The 17,387-nt window shown below is 41.7% G+C and overlaps 2 non-coding genes across 2 annotated transcripts; both read right to left on the bottom strand.

The window, feature by feature from the left end:
* Positions 1-2,364: 2,364 nt before the first annotated feature.
* trnal-aag (transfer RNA leucine (anticodon AAG)) lies at positions 2,365-2,446 on the bottom strand. The gene has a single exon. It is a non-coding gene; the product is annotated as a tRNA-Leu (tRNA).
* A 2,766-nt stretch (positions 2,447-5,212) lies between these two features.
* Positions 5,213-5,294, bottom strand: trnal-aag (transfer RNA leucine (anticodon AAG)). Its single transcript has one exon. It is a non-coding gene; the product is annotated as a tRNA-Leu (tRNA).
* Positions 5,295-17,387: the final 12,093 nt, after the last annotated feature.

Below are 17,387 nucleotides of genomic sequence, written 5' to 3'. Positions count from 1 at the left end.
AATAATAATAGATCAGTTTGTGATCTCCTGACCCAGCCTGGGGAGCACTGAGGCAGTATCTCAATAATAATAATACAGTGTGTCATCTCCTGTTCCAGCCTGAGGAACAGTGAGCTTGTCTCTCAAAAATAATAATACAATGTGATCTCCTGCCCCAGCCTGAAGAACAGACAGTGAGCCTGTCTCTCAGTAATAATAATACAGTGTGTGATCTCCTGTCCCAACCTTGAGGAACAGACGGTGAACCTGTCTCTCAATAATAATAATACAACTAGCTCTTCATCAGGAACAAACCGGTCCTCTTCCTAACTTGCTGGGACTCACAGTCATCTTTTCTCCTGTGTGCAAACTTTGCTAGTTAAAGCCAACACTAACTAGCCGGTCAGTGAGCATCAGCAGCGCACCGTCGCAAGCCGCACAGCACAGCCTGGCACCGAGCCAGAGAGCGCGGATTGGACAGCAACAGCCTGCAACTGTTTCTTTGTGCCCGCAGGAGATCTGAATCCCCAGAGATTGGATGAGTATTCAACTTCACTGCATTACTGCTCGAGAATTCAATTGTTATCCCAACAAGAGTTATGTACTTGTTTTGAGTATCTAATGTAGAAGTTATAACCAAGTTCAATTACGAAACGGTCTAAATGAATGATATACTGAATGTATGTCCTCTTGATATATGTAACTCTTTGTAACTGACTGAATATATACCTATTGTATTCTGATAACCCTCTCGATAAGATCTGTTTATATGCATATTCTATGTATTAATAAATGTATCCTCGTGTATTAGTACCTGTGTGTGTGCGTTGTTTGAGTTATATTGCATGGTTGGATTCTAAAGCCATCAAAAGAATCAATTTTGTGATTTACTGCTACAATTAATTATTGTCCAAGTAAATGCCCAAACCCTACAGAAGCGTGCAAGAAAATGTGATCATTACCTATGGAATTTCCCACCAGCGTGGAGTTTGTCTGTCTAAAGCAGAACACAGCGGAGTCATGCCGAGGGTTGTGAGATCAAGATTTCAGTGGAGCACTGTCGTCTACGTCTTTAGCTACATGAGTTGGACATCCTCTTGTACACGGAAAGCAGAGTGAGATCCTCTGACATGGAAAGTGCCAGATAAAAGCCATTTCTCATCCTTTCTCTTATTGGTGGAGCTATCGCATGTAAATGAGGCAACATGCAAGGCGAGCAGGCTCGGTGCACACCGAACGCAGATGTCTCAGAGCAGTTGAGACGTGTCCAAGTGGCTGTCAAAGGACAGCACTTTGCCGGCGCCGTGGCTTAGTTGGCTAAAGCGCCTGTCTAGTAAACAGGAGATCCTGGGTCTGATTCCCAGCGGTGACTTTCTTCCTGTCTTACTGTACAGAATTTATCCTTATTGGCAAATCCCATGCCTTTTAATTCAGGTGAATGCAAGTGTTCGTTTCCTTTCTGGAACAACTTGTTTTGAAAGAAATCTATACAGCTTGCGAAAGATGAAACACAAATCTTGCTTATCAGTGAAGAAGAGGTACTCCCAGCAGGCCAGCTAATACCAGCAAAGTTTTTTTTTCACCCTAACCCAGAGAATGGAGAAAAGCGAGGCGCCTGTGGCTCTGCAGTGTAATCAGTTCGCGAGTTTGGCGGTTAGCTGAAAGAGTGGTAAATGGAGCTCGCCCCAGCCCGTCCTTATTCTTTTAAAGAGGATAAAAAATTAACTTCGCCGCCATTACTACCAGCTTTAAAAGACTGCCATGGGCACGGAAAAAAACACACTACAGATGACTTTTCTGGAACCGAAGCAGAGATTCCTTTACAAACCAACTGATAAAGCTCAGCCAGTGAATACTGTTAACAGAATGTGAAAGCACGATCAACTTTATAACTGCAACCACAGGAAAAACAGCAAGAAGCAGGCTCCATTCCCCATTTAAATCTGTCGTGCGAGGCATGCTTTTTGCACGCATGAAGTAAATCCCACGATCGCTTTTGAACTTGGACAAAGTACTTCCAAAGGAGCGCTATGCGCAAAGATTTAACAAGCTCAACCCCCGCCGGCGATTCGGTGCGAAGAAGCAGAACATTCAAGTTTCACAGACAGAAGCAGCACGCCAGCACAGCCAACATTAAAACGGAGGGCACACTACGATTTGCATTGACACAAAAGGGATCTGGGCAGACGTCGTTCCCTGCATAACGCAAAAAGTGGTAAAGCGCTTTTGGGTTGAGAGGACGCAAGAAGGTTTTTGTTTTGTGCCTTGATGTCAAGCTGAGAAAGTATCTTTAAACACTCTGCTTAGTTTCTCGAGAGACTGCCAAAAAGCAGTTCCCTCCCTTTTGTCTGAAACCAGCTGAAAGAGGGTCTCGACAGAAGCACCTGGCAGCGGTGGGATTCGAACCCACGCCCCCGAAGAGACTGGAGCCTTAATCCAGCGCCTTAGACCGCTCGGCCACGCTACCCGCTGTGTGCTGTTTCTTTGTCTCATTACTTGCCCAGAGGAAGCCGGGCGGGTTTTGCTCTTGTCGCCCGACTTAGTGGCGTTATGACCGTGGAACCGACTGCACCTGCTTTTTCTGAGATGCTTCCCCTCTCATGGCGAGATCTCGACTTCTTTAACACCTCTGGATAAAGATCTTCTGTGGAGCAGGTTTCAGACCTCTGCGTACAGCACCCTTGATGTCATTTTATTTTTACAGCAGCCGCATCCAGAAAGTTGTGTCTTTTACATTTTATTTAAACAACAAAACTACATACAATACAAACAAGAGCAAATATTACGTATCAAGAAAATCGTCAGGGGCACATGCTATAATACAATTACACTTTATGAAAAACTATTACACAAGGTAAATAAAATGAAGGTCCTCACAGCTTGTTCTTACATTTCGAAAGAGTCCGTAAATACCCCTTTACATCTATTTTGAACTGTTCAACGTAGGACTCTTCCCAGACCATTTCACTTTATACCACATTCCTAAACGAGGATGCATCTCCTGTTTTAGAACTATTTTGGGCGGTATGGCTTATACAACACACCCACAGTATTCTAATGGTGGACTGCAGATCTGTGCTATAGTTCAGTCGAATTCGAAGGATCCAGCAATCGTACTGGATTTGACTGGGATTCTGAAATGTCTCTTGCAAAAGTATTCGGGTTTGCTTGAACCTTTGATTAAAAAAAAGTGATCTGATCTGAAACTACCCATCTTACAATCTCTGAGGTAGTTGTCACTAAACTCGGACGTGATGTGGCACACATGTGCCATGTGCCTTTACTTTTGTAAAAAACTGGTATCGGGAAAAGTTTCTTAATATTTCTTTTGATTAGCATGCAAGAAAATGTGATCATTACCTATGGAATTTCCCGCCAGCGTGGAGATTGAATTCACAACCTTGAGACTCAGTGTTCAAGAGTCACAGAAGAGGTCAGCCTGGTCTTCAGTTTGCCAACGATAAGCTCCGGCAGTGCTCCTCTGTAAAGCAGATTGTTCGGATCGGTTATGTGGGACGGCACTTCGATACTAAGATCGTTTGCAGCACACGCATGGTTTCCCCCTTCACACAAAAAACATAGACGATGGAAGCTCTCTTGTCTTGGGCTGCTGACTCCCGGATTTAAAGCGCTCTGGGTGCCAGCTTAGTCTCTAACAAGCACACTATAAAGACAGGAATTACACTTTGCTCATATCACGCATGGAATGGCGAGGCTACTTGATCCCATATTATCTAGTCTCACCTCATATGGTGCCGATTCCTGGTTTTCATTTAAGAAAGAGCACTGCAAACACCGTAAACAGTGTAAAACGTGTGATGAAAGAAGTCTTTTCCCCCCTTTGTCTAAAGCAGAACAAAGCGGAGTCATGCCGAGGGTTGTGAGATCAAGATTTCAGTGGACCACTGTCGTCTACATCTATAGCTACATGAGTTGGACATCCTCTTGTACAGGGAAAGCAGATTGAGATCCTCTGACATGAAAAGTGACAGATAAAAGCCATTTCTCATCCTTTCTCTTAGTGGTGGAGCTATGGCATGTAAATCAGGCAACTTGCAAGGCGAGCAGGCTCGGTGCACACCGAACACAGATGTCTCAGAGCAGTTGAGACGTGTCCAAGTGGCTGTCAAAGGACAGCACTTTGCCGGCGCATTGGCTTAGTTGGTTAAAGCGCCTGTCTAGTAAACAGGAGTTCCTGGGTCTGATTCCCAGCGGTGACTTTCTTCCTGTCTTACTGTACAGAATTTATCCTTACGGGCAAATCCCATGCCTTTTAATTCAGGTGAATGCAAGTGTTCGTTTCCTTTCTGGAACAACTTGTTTTGAAAGAAATCTATACAGCTTGCGAAAGATGAAACACAAATCTTGCTTATCAGTGAAGAAGAGGTACTCCCAGCAGGCCAGCTAATACCAGCAAAGTTTTTTTTTCACCCTAACCCAGAGAATGGAGAAAAGCGAGGCGCCTGTGGCTCTGCAGTGTAATCAGTTCACGAGTTTGGCGGTTAGCTGAAAGAGTGGTAAATGGAGCTCACCCCAGCCCGTCCTTATTCTTTTAAAGAGGATAAAAAATTAACTTCGCCGCCATTACTACCAGCTTTAAAAGACTGCCATGGGCACGGAAAAAAACACACTACAGATGACTTTTCTGGAACCGAAGCAGAGATTCCTTTAAAAACCAACTGATAAAGCTCAGCCAGTGAATACTGTTAACAGAATGTGAAAGCACGATCAACTTTGTAACTGCAACCACAGGAAAAACAGCAAGAAGCAGGCTCCATTCCCCATTTAAATCTGTCGTGCGAGGCATGCTTTTTGCACGCATGAAGTAAATCCCACGATCGCTTTTGAACTTGGACAAAGTACTTCCAAAGGAGCGCTATGCGCAAAGATTTAACAAGCTCAACCCCCGCCGACGATTCGGTGCGAAGAAGCAGAACATTCAAGTTTCACAGACAGAAGCAGCACGCCAGCACAGCCAACATTAAAACGGAGGGCACACTACGATTTGCATTGACACAAAAGGGATCTGGGCAGACGTCGTTCCCTGCATAACGCAAAAAGTGGCAAAGCGCTTTTGGGTTGAGAGGACGCAAGAAGGTTTTTGTTTTGTGCCTTGATGTCAAGCTGAGAAAGTATCTTTAAACACTCTGCTTAGTTTCTCGAGAGACTGCCAAAAAGCAGTTCCCTCCCTTTTGTCTGAAACCAGCTGAAAGAGGGTCTCGACAGAAGCACCTGGCAGCGGTGGGATTCAAACCCACGCCCCCGAAGAGACTGGAGCCTTAATCCAGTGCCTTAGACCACTCGGCCACGCTACCCACTGTGCACTGTCTCTTTGTCTCAATACTTGCCCGGAGGAAGCCTGGTGGGTTTTGCTCTTGTTGCCCGACTCAGTTGAAAATGTTGAAGATGCAACTCGATCTTGAATCACAGCTGGGTGACATGGGCTTCTGTTCTGATATGGATGTACAAGAAACAGGAGGAATCTCTTCTCTCCTATGGAGCATGAGCTGAATCAGGAATGAGACATGTCATATATCAACGCATGACCTACATCGTAAAACTAAAACTAAAATAAAAACTAACATTAAGTTATCAGAGACATCCATTTATATACAAACAAGAGACAGACAAAGCAATAATTCTACATTAACTTGTCCTGCACTGATCAGACTAATTGAAATGGTCTGATTCAGAGCCTGTGCAGCTTGTACTAATACAACAAAGCCAGTATTGAACCCTCAGCACCATTCTGACTACTGAGCACAAGTTCAGCTGCTCTCCAGCTTTGTTACGCATGTTTTTTTATTGCAAATGGAGCTGATCTCCAGACAGTACAGTGTTAGTCAGCAGCCTCTACTAGTAATACATCGCCCCTGTCCAAAATCTCTAGGTAAAAAAAACACATTTTATACATTTGTCTGTTTAAAGATATAATCTCTTTAAAAAAGACAAAGGGTTTGTGTGTCAATTGTTTCGAATTAATTTCGAACGCAAAGAAAAGTAGTTTTCTTCCAAGAAATCACACATTTGTCGCATCCTCCATACTATACTTCTCTCTTGTAGTAGTAAAGCATTTTGATTTAAACTGAACAATATATTAAATGTTTCATCTATACACTTACGATTAACATAGGCAGCCTTGAACGGATTGCGGAAATCAAATATACAGATGGATTCAGAGTGTGCTTTCCAACTTTTGTGTAACATTTTCCTTTGATAGGGCGGAGTTGTTTTTAAAATCTGGATTAAATAAAAAGGAGTGACGTCAGTGTAAAACAGCTTTCCTTCATGGGGAACAACAGTTGTGTTCCATATTTCTAATTATTTTGGTTTCAAGATAGCAATTTAGTATGAAACATAAAAGCCAGCTGGATAAATCTGTTACACGTCATTTACAATGGTCTTTCAACTAATAGCCCGTGCAGGGATCAAACCCCAACTGTTGTTACGAGTTGCATAAGGCTCTGCAACATGCAGATGAGAAACTAACCTCCGCTTCTTCATTATATACACAGTGAGCTATATTTGCGAGCCTACTGCCCCCTGCGGGCTCTGTATTTGATTGCGGTACAAGACCGGCCGTGGAGGTAAAGTGAGACGGGTGTGTACATTAAAAGGCTCATAGCGTCCCTGGGAAGGCTCAAACCACCACCCTTTTTGTTAACAACCGAGCCACAAAGACTCATGTACAGCTTAACACTCCTCAGTCTCAGTGAAAGTGATACACTCCGTAAAATTTCTGGAGAATCATTTGTCAATTTCCCTACGGGATTAATAAAGTATTATCTATCTCTCTTAAAGGAAAATCGCCAACAGTGGCCGATATCTATTGGAGTTTTTTTCATTCTATACTGCAATTTCTGAAGGGTACAGGCTTGGGGAATTGGACCTTATGGTGAAGGCTGCGGGCTCAGCAGCAGCAGAACCTGATCAGTATCGGTTGACTCCGATATACTTTGACAACCTAACTTCTGGATTTAGAGACATTTACCTTAGTGTCGGTATACTAAGATGTTTTGGTAACGAGGAAGGACGGACAAAGCAAATTGGCAGAATGTGTGCTATTTTGTTGACTACAAGTCCTCACATGCCAGAGGGTCAATATTAAAAAAAAACGTAACAGTATAATCTCTTGTACTTCACAATTTAATAGTGTCTGTTACATTGTGTCTCACACCTCAGTGTCAGAATTGTGAGACGAGTTTGTAATCAGGAGGGAGGGCAATAGCAATTCAGCAGAAATTGAATTCACCTTTTCCCAATGCATTCTCACATGCCATTTTCTCACATGCCATGCTCAGAGGGTCATATTTTTAAAATGGTATCATAAAATGTCCTGAAGTTCAGGATTTTGACAGTCTGTTATATTGTGTCTCACACCTTGATGTCAGAAATATGAGATGATTTTAAAATCAGGAGGGAGGGCCCTAGAAATATAGCAAACATTGCATTTACCATTTGACAATGTATTCTCTCGTGCCATGTTCAGAGGGTCGTATTTAAAAAAAACAGTACAGTACAATGTCCTGAAGTTCAGGATTTTGATAGTCTTTTCCATTGTCTATCACACATCTGTGTCAGAATTTTTAGACATTTTTATAACCAGGAGGTAGGTTCGATCACCCTCTGCTCATCCTCAGTTAACCATATAGTCTCATATGCCATGTTCTAAATGTCCCATTTAAAACGGCTATATTAAAATTTCTTGTAAAATGCAAGAGTTTGAGACTTTTTATGATCAGAAGGCAAGGTCGTGGAAAATATGCAGGAAGTGAATTTACGTTTTGCCTTTGTCTTATTTACTCGTGGTATAACATGCCTGTTTGTTTTATTGTGAGTTGTGTTTCTGAAATGTGTTTCATACAAAATGCAATTTGGACAGTCTCTACTTACATATTCCCCTTTACTGAGGAAATGTACAATAATACATCCGGATAAGTATTTTTAAAAATGACTGTAGAGAGCCATCTACAGGCGAAAGACGACATAACATCACAGCAGTAGCATTTAAGATGGAACGAAAAACACAAAGCAGCAGCTGGCGAATAAGAAGCCAACTTCAGCCTCGTTAATGCAATAGCATTAGGTGAGGTGGAAAAATATTTCTTGCTCTGAATCTTAACATTTTTATAGGAGGTGTTCTAGGACCTCTTGCCTCAGAAAAAAAACTGCCAGTACATCACTTATTTCTACTCCATCAATAGCAGCAGTGTTATCAGTACTGAGCCCTAAATGTAGGTCCTATCATCATATAAAAAGTCGAAAGTATCGACTACATTCAACTGATAAAATGTATCTTCTATGAGAGTTATATCTTTATCCAAAATACATCGGAAACAAATTTGCACGTTTTTTGGGGGGGATCCTGAAGACTGAGACTCAAAACTTTTTTTTCCTTCTTTCCAGGAGGAAGGATTATTCAGATGCAAACATTGTCCCAAAATCGATGTACTCTTCAATGATATTCAAATCCTCAAATTCTTCATCTGAATGTCGATATTGAAATATGATATCGTACAAATTGTGGTTTTCTTTTTAAAGCAAATTTTATCCTTTAAATTAAATAAATTGTATTTATTATGAATGTGCCGGAATTTTTTCAGTACTTTAGAGGGTTCTGCCATTTTAGATGTTATGCTGTTCCTGTCTGATTTATCAAATGTGTCATTTAAATCTCCCGTCATTTCTATATCAGCCTGAAGGCCTTGAAGTAAAGATTGCAATTCATCCAAAAATGCAATTCATCCAAAAAAAGTTTCTCACTGGTGATACATACAAGGAAATGAATGTACATTTTCCCCCCAAATCAACAAATTTAAAATCAAATACCTCCCTCATCTGCAGGTGGAGAGAATAATGTCAGAATAAATACAGGTTTAAAAGTCAGGAGCATTGATAGTCCTATTTTAAAATGACACTAAAATGCTCACAATATATTAAAAAGCTCTGTAAAATAATAAAAAAAATAAAAAAGGTAAAAAGAAATAATACACAGTTATAAAGCTCAGGAATTATCAATGGGAACTTACAATGGGTTGATATGATTTAAAAAATAAAATATTTGAAAAAATCCACTTACAATATGCTAAAAATGGCAAGAATACTTAAAACAGGTTTTAAAATTTAAAAAAAAATAAAACAAGTTAAAAATAAATACTAAATGGGTTTGAAATTCAGGAATGTGATTGGTCAGATGCTTACAATGAGTGTTGCTGGTGTTTCGTGTGATTTACTGAAATGAAAAAATATTCAATTTAAAAACGGCAAGAGCTCGTATGAAAAAAAAGTTCTTAAGTATCTTTGTTGTAAGAGCTGCACCAGAACTAGTGTATTCATATACATCAGAAAAGTAGCTGAACGTGACTGGTTTATATTCAGTTATATGCATTGGGGACGAAAAGGAGACTTACATGGATTTTATTAGGTTTTAGGAATCAGAACATTTATTTTTACACATTTATGCCTACGAGCAGAAATAACTTCCTGCTTTCAGCGCTTTTATTGTTTCTGCTTGTAACCTCGAACAGAGAAACCTAGTACTGACTCACAGAAACGCCCCGGAGTTTCTGTGTTTCTGGGATTTAAGAGGGATGTACTGTATGAAGACAGTAAAGGGAGTTTTTTTTTCCCGCTATAGAGTATGAAGGCGGTTTGATGAGTCTGGAGGGAGGAGACGAGCATTCCGCACGGGGAGCGCAGAACAACGAGTTTCACCTGCAGCTCGCCGAGTCCTGTCCTATATAACCGCTGAGCCTGGGACACACTGAGTCTCTAACCAGTGTTCGAGATGTAAAGGGTTAAACCCAGAAGTCGAGAGTGGAGTTTTTGTGTAAGATTAAGGGAATAGGGTTTTGGTGGGTTTGGTGCACAGCAGAGGTTTCGGTTTAGGTTTAGTTTGCTTTTGACACATTTGTAACGGCCATGGCGGCCTGTAGGGTCGGCATGCACCGTTACTTTTGCTCACTTTTGGTGTATAAGGGTGGTGAGGGTTTGGCTCACTCGGGTGATATTTCACGGTTGGACTTTTCAAGGAAGGTGTTACAGAAAGGATTAAGGCATTAGATGTCAAATTCTTAATCACTTTGCTGAAGGGAATTGGTTTTGACATTAGTTTCAATCGGCGAAGTTACTGGAACAATTTTGGATAAAAATAGAGTAGAAAAAAAGATGTGGGCCTGATTAGAATGTTTGAATGGCAGAAGCTGATGGATGTTTCTAATGTGGTGTGAGCCTGGTCAGTACCTGGAGGGGAAACCTCCTGGGAAAAACCAAGGTTGCTGCTGGAAGAGGTGTTAGTGGGGCCAGCAGGGGGCACTCACCCTGTGGTCTGTGTGGGTCCTAATGCCCCAGTATAGTGACGGGGACACTATACTGTAAACAGGCGCCGTCCTTCGGATGAGATGTAAAACCGAGGTCCTGACTCTCTGTGGTCATTAAAAATCCCAGGGCGTTTCTCGAAAAGAGTAGGGGTGTAACCCCGGTGTCCTGGCCAAATTTCCAATTGGCCCTCACCAATCATGGCCTCCTAATAATCCCCCCCTATGAATTGGCTACATTACTCTGCTTTCCTCCCCACTGAGAGCTGATGTGTGGTGAGCGTTCTGGCGCACTATGGCTGCCGTCGCATCATCCAGGTGGATGCTGCACATTGGTGGTGGTGGAGGGGAGTCCCCATTACCTGTAAAGCGCTTTGAGTGGAGTGTCCAGAAAAGCACTGTATAAGTGTAAGCAATTATTATTAATTAATAGGACTGTGATTGTTCGCATGTTTAATGAGATGGTGATGAAGGAAGATGTTGTGACATGGTTGTCTAAGTATTGTTTAGTGAAAGGTGAGCTTCAGAAAGTCTTGGATGATGATGGCATCTGGAACTGTGCATGGAGAGTACCTGTTTCATTGCATGAAGACAAAAAATGGTTATGGTGGATTTAAACACATTCCTTCTTTGATTGGATTAGGTGAAAATAGAGGCCTTGTGTTCTGTTTTTCAAATGAAATGTACAGAACAGAGGGTGCAGTCTAAAAGAGACATTAGATTTAGAAAATGGTTTAACTCTGAGCAGAAGAGTGAGGGAAGATCATTTTCCGAGTCCTCAGGTAGGTTCTCCCATGGGTTTAGATGTCTCCAATATATGTGATCTTACTTACCAAGCTTTAGAACCAGAGACTCAAGGAAGGCAGGTGGAGATATATCCTATGGATTGTGGGGGTGGTGGAGGAGGAGACAATTAAAACAAAAGGGGGGGGAGGCCTGTATAGTAGGTGTCACCTACTGAATGATTGTAGCCAGAGCTTTAAGTCTCCCCTGGTCCTACTTAAGTATGGCTCTTAATATTGTGTCCATAAATGTGAGAAGCATTCGCTCCAAGTTAAGGGCAAGGAATATACTATCTTTTGTGAGGAAGGTAAATGCTGATATTGTGTTGTTACAGGAGTGTGGGTTACCCTTTAAAAACTGCCATAAGGATATGGAAGAACTGGGGACATTGGGCCCATCAATCTGGAGTGGGTCCAAAGAAAATAAATCTGATGGTATAGCTGTTCTAATTAAAAATAAGATGGTAGAGGTACGTCAGCACCTTGTAGTGAAACCAGGGAGAGCACTGGTGGTGTATCTGGGTTTCATGAATGTCTAATTTAAACTCTTAAATATATATTGTCTGAGTTGCTCACATGACAGATATGTCCTAATTCAGGAACTGAGTATATTGATTGGGATGGGAACCAGTGGTTTTAGCTGGGGATTTTAATTCTCTTTTAGAAAGAGAAGGCAGAATGAGGGGCGAGAGACGGGTCCAATTTGATAAATCATCAATATTATTGCAAACATTATGTAAAGATTTTAAACTGAAAGATGGCTTCAAACTTCATAGTCAGGGGAGGGCAGGTTTCACATGGGACTAGTCTAATGGGACCCAAGGCTCACGCATTTTGTTTTGATACATGATTTTACTTGCACGACCGCAGGCCTAACCCCTGTTTTTTTTTCTCTGACCATTGTCTGCTGTCATGTACAATTTCTATTCCAACAGCTGTTACTGTGGGGAAGGGTGTGTGGAAGCTCGATATTTTGCTTCTGGAAGGTGAGGAAGTGACACACAGGTTCAGGGAAAGTTATAAGGAATGGCAGTCTTTGTATGACCTGTTTGGCACAAGAGCACAGCGGCCTGCGCTCTGACCCCCAGCTTCTCTCCCTGTCTGTGTGTCTCATGGAGTTAGAAAGACTACAAGCTGTGCAAACTTCCAAATCTTTAACATCATTTCAAGGGTGTATGATAGATCATTCACAAGATCAAATGGCTGTTTATTATTGTAAGAAATGTAGTTCACTACTGTTCTTTTTACTCTTTTGCTTGCATTATACAGCCGTTAAGTGCATTTAGAACCTAAGAGATATCCAACTGATTAACCTGTCTGATGAATGTTAAATGGGTTGTGACTTTTGGCAAAGTTTTTTGCAACATTATTTGTTTCATGAATACCATTCATCTCTATAACAACTTTCCTGTACCCTGAACATATGTTTTAAATTGCTTGATCCCATTTGGTGCAAACTTTCCATTGTACTCGTAATGTGTTGTTTGCATTAGGAGTGTGTTAAATAAGCAGAAAAGAAGCCCGTTTCTTCTACTGCTTCTGATCTTATATAGTGGTCAGAATCTCTCATCCAAAAGCTGATGAGTGGGAGGGGGGGAAATTAGTGCGTAAAAAAACATTAAAGAGCATAAGGGTTTTCATCACATGGACTTGTTTGACTGTTTAGGATTAATGTTTTGGTGCCAGATCAATTAAAGGACAACAACCAGAAACACTGGTTCTCAGACTGAACGCATTCTCCTTCAATAATCTTTTTTACCAACAGGTGAGTGGAGTTGCCATGGGCACCAGAATGGGACCCAGCTATGCCAATATCTTTGTTGGCTGGGTAGAAGAACGCTTCTTCGCTTCCTACACTGGCTATGTCCCTGACCTCTACAAGCGATGTATTGATGACTGCGTCAGTGCCGCCACATGCTCCAACGATCAGCTTAAGTGCTTCCTGCACCATTTCACCAACTTCCACCTGTACCTCAAATATATAGTTAACATATCTTCAACTACTCTTCAGTTTCTGGACATCAACTTCTCCATCAACTACCACAGACTCTCCACTTCTGTTTATTACAAACCCACGGATTCACACATATATCTTGTATAGCTCATTTCACCCCAAACATACTCAAAATCTCTCCCTTTTTCACAGTTCCTTCGGCTACAACAAATATGCAGCGACGACATCGAATTCCAGAACCAAACCCTCAAAATGAACTCCTTTTTCATCAACAGAGGATACCCCAGCAGTGTTATTGACAGGGCCCTTGCCCGAGCCAAAAACACCCCTCGGACCATCAACCCAATCAGGAACTCCCACCGTAACAACCGCATTCCTTTGGTGCTTCCCTAACACACTTCCTATCCCCAGGACTGTTAACGACAACTTTTCCATCCTACAGGATGATCCCTCTGTTGGGGCCCTCTTTTCTGACCGCCCCATCATCTCATATCACCAGTCACCTAATCTGCACAACCTTCTTGTTCACAGCTCCCTTGACCGCCCTCAGCAACCATCCACACCAGGTACTTTCCCTTGCAACAGAGCTCGCTGTATCGCCTGCAAGTACACATCCAACACCACACTCATTCAAGGCCCCTCAGGACAATTCTGGATCACCCAGATGGCATCTTGTACCTCCAGCAACCTTATTTACTGTATCTCTTGCGTAAATGCCCAGTTTCTCTCTATATTGGAGAAACAGGAAGGAGACTTGGAGACCGCTTCAGAGAACATGTCAGGGCTATGAAGATTAAAGATCTCTCCAAAAACCACTGTTTCTCATTTCACCTCTGATGGCCATGACCACTCTAATCTCTCCATCTGTGTTCTCAAAGATGGTTTTCTGAACTCATACATTAGAAAGAATACCAAAACCAAACATATCCTGCAGCTAGGATCACACCTTACCCCTTCTCTAAACGAAAGACTACTATTCTACTAAATTTTCTCCATTCATTGGAAGTTTCATTTCACACCTCTCAACACCTATTCTGACTTCACACCTCTTGATTGGCCTCTCTTTCTGTCCCCTGCTCCCGCCTCTCACCCCTCCTCCCTCCCAGCCTTTGTTCTCCCACTACATTACCTTTGCCTACTGCCTTCTCTCTCTCACACCTGAATGAGGCTCCATGGCCGAAACATTGTTTTCTCTCTTCTTTTTTTTCAGCATGGAATAAACCTATTACTTGTTCCTTAACAACCGGAAACAATATCTTCGGTCTTTCCAGAGCTGTAAGTAGTCATTCCAAGTTTATTAACTTGTCTCTGTGCTTGTATGTTCTCTTCAATAGCCACTGATGTTCTGTACAACAGCTATTTTTAAAAATAAATTTGCATTTTTTTGGACTGCTTTTAAAGAATTGGCACATTTGGCAGAGCGGCGGCTCTGTGGCTAAGGATCTGCACCTGTGGCTGGAAGGTTGCTGGTTAACATCCCACGGTCGGCAGAGGAATCCTACTCCATTGGGCTCCTGAACAAGGCCCTTAACCCCAACTGCTGCAGGGGTGCCGTATAAATGGCTGACCCTGCGCTCTGACCCCCAGCTTCTCTCCCTGTATGTGTGTCTCAAGGAGAGCAAGCTGGGATATGCAAAATAGGAATTTCTAATGCAAGAAATTGTATATGGTCAATACAGTGATCTTATCGTATTGGCACATGGTAATCTCCAAGGAAAAAGTAATAGGTTTATTCCATGCTGAAAAGAGAAGAAGAAAACACAATGTTTTGAGCATGGAGCCTTCTTCAGTTATGATTTGATTTTTTACAATCATACCCACACAAACTTTCCAATTTTAAAAAATCTTGCAAACACAACCCAGATATGTTGACTTTTAAAAAACAAAAACAATTTGGGGTATTTTTTTTAAGAAACACATACTTCTTTTCTAGTTTTTTATGTGGCTGTGACTGTCAGAAATCCTCAGTGAAAAGGTATGCAGATCCTGTGCAGATGCAGGAGCAAGTAGTTATTGAGACAGGCGAACAATCCAGAACGAGATTGTTAGGTGAAAGGTAGATCGAAATACTGGAAGTACAGAGAGAAGCAAACAATTCAAAACAGAAGGTAAGGTCCAAGGTCGAGAGGCAAAAGGGAGTTCAGTAACCAGTAAGCGAGATTCAGAGTAAACGCGAGGTAGAGCTCTCAAAGAGAAGACTCAATACCGAGTAGCGGGAAGCGGGTTTGAATGGTTAAAACAGTGTTTTGCTGGTGGATTAACAAATGTTATTATTAACCCGCTGCTGGTACTGGTTAGTTCTTTTGTGAGTTGATCTCCCCTGGCTGCTGGTCGTGACAGTGACAGAATGCTGTTTTGTGATTGATGCTATATCAAAATATAGGGTCCCTCAAAAATTAAACACAGAAATAAGAACATTTAATGGCTTGTACATCTGTTGCACTCCTACACTATTAACATCCATTGGGAGTTGAATTTCAATTATGTTTCCACTTCATTCAGATGTGTTCCCTATTTTTCAGATTTTTGGCAATGCCACATGTTAAAGGAGGACAGAGGAGTAGGAGGCCAGACCTGTGGTCAAGGGCTGGTGAAGTAGGGAATGAGATCAAAGAATTTCTGAAGTTTTCTAAGCTAGAAAAAAAATTAGGTGGCATGACAATATGTGGTCAACACTGTCAAACAGAGTCCTTGGAGAGGATTGCTCCAGCAACAGGAAATGGTTATCAGTGATTTGGCATGAAGATAGAAAAAAAGTAAGAATCCAAGTGCTTAGGGCGCAGAAGGAGGTGATTATTGGTAAGGATTCCAAACCAGATGACAGTACACAATCTATAGTCAATATTTCAAGTCAAAGTGAGGGACATAGTTTGGAAGGCAACACAGAGCTCAGAAGTTCATCAGAAGATACAGAAGAGGCATGGGCTGCACACGGCAGCACAGACAGTGGTGACATGTTTGAAGGAGAAAAAATCTGTGTAGAATCAGAAAAAAAGCCTGAAGAGCACAGTGAATATTCCCAGGGGGCAAGCGTGCCTGGGACGTCACCTCAGGATAAAAGGGGATTAAGAAAGATTGTCTGTGCCTAACACTTTCCAAGTATGTCTGAAGGCTGAACGATGGAGAAAAATACCACCTCTAAAAGGTACATCTAAACTAAGATGACCATGGACCCATATGTTATATAGCGAGGTCAGGAAGATAAATCATTGCTGCCCAATAGCCTTCAAATACCAATACATCAGGAAAGAGAACAGCAGAAAAAAAAAACTTTCTGATGATTAAAGCAGTCTGTACTTTCAGTTCCTACCTTCAGTACCTTCAGTTCCTGTAATGTAAAATACATAATGATAACAAGACACAAACCAATGGGCAATGATGACATCACAATTGATGTTGTTCGAGTAGGAAAAATACAACACAGTGAAAGGGAAACAAAATTTCGACAGGCACGTCAGCCTTATCGTTGAAAGATTGCCCGTGCCCTCACAAAAGGAATCAGCAATGTGTACTACAGGCAGCTGAGCAGAACTCCGCTTGCTGAAATTGCAGCAGGCAATTTATCTAAGGCTCACAAGCAAGTATTAAACACTTCAGCATTTACTATTCGAATACCACACTTTGTCTAAACACTGCCGCTTCTTAAGCTAATGAGTAACGGTTTTTGAGCACGCATTGTGTTGTTAATACTTATATTAAAAAAGCATAAATTCACATAATGGAATTTGGACTGAACAAAGTAGTCCAGCCCCTTTACAACATTACATACCCACTGATTAAAGCTTAAAACTACAGCAGCAGGAGTAACAATAATGGCAACAACATGTTTGGAGTTCGGCATTTCATTTATTCTGCGGAAACATCGTATGGGAATGAACTGCCTGAGATAAAAGAGTAATTGTTTTTACAGAGCATTGCGTTGTTCTGTTCATGCTGACTACACGCTTTAAATTTGTCGTTTACTGCAAGCGTTGCTTTTCCAGGTTTTTCTGAAATTCCTCGCATTTGAGCCAGCACTAAAATATTTCATTCCCGTCGCTGAATACATCGTGGAAACGGTATTTGCAACGGAATGCTGTCACACATGAAACCTCTTTGTTATTCGGTTCTGAAGTTTGAAAATGAAAATAAAACGGGGGTCACTTCATAGGCTTGAAAGAAGTCCAAGCAGCATAAAAACCCGCGAATTCTCACAAATTGCATTGTGCTGCACCTTTCTTCTGCCTTAAACATTTGAATGCATACCTTACTGCTGCTAATCACATTCACGTGTTTACAAAGCTTTTTTCTGTCCGTTCTGTTTTTGCTAAGCAGTTTCTCCGTTTTCCTCGTACTGTGATTGTCAGCGAGCACAAC

This window comes from Lepisosteus platostomus, chromosome 5 (assembly GCF_059453375.1).
Source record: "Lepisosteus platostomus isolate fLepPlt1 chromosome 5, fLepPlt1.hap1, whole genome shotgun sequence".
Lineage (NCBI taxonomy): Eukaryota > Metazoa > Chordata > Actinopteri > Semionotiformes > Lepisosteidae > Lepisosteus > Lepisosteus platostomus.
This window is presented reverse-complemented; position numbering and strand designations above follow the sequence as displayed.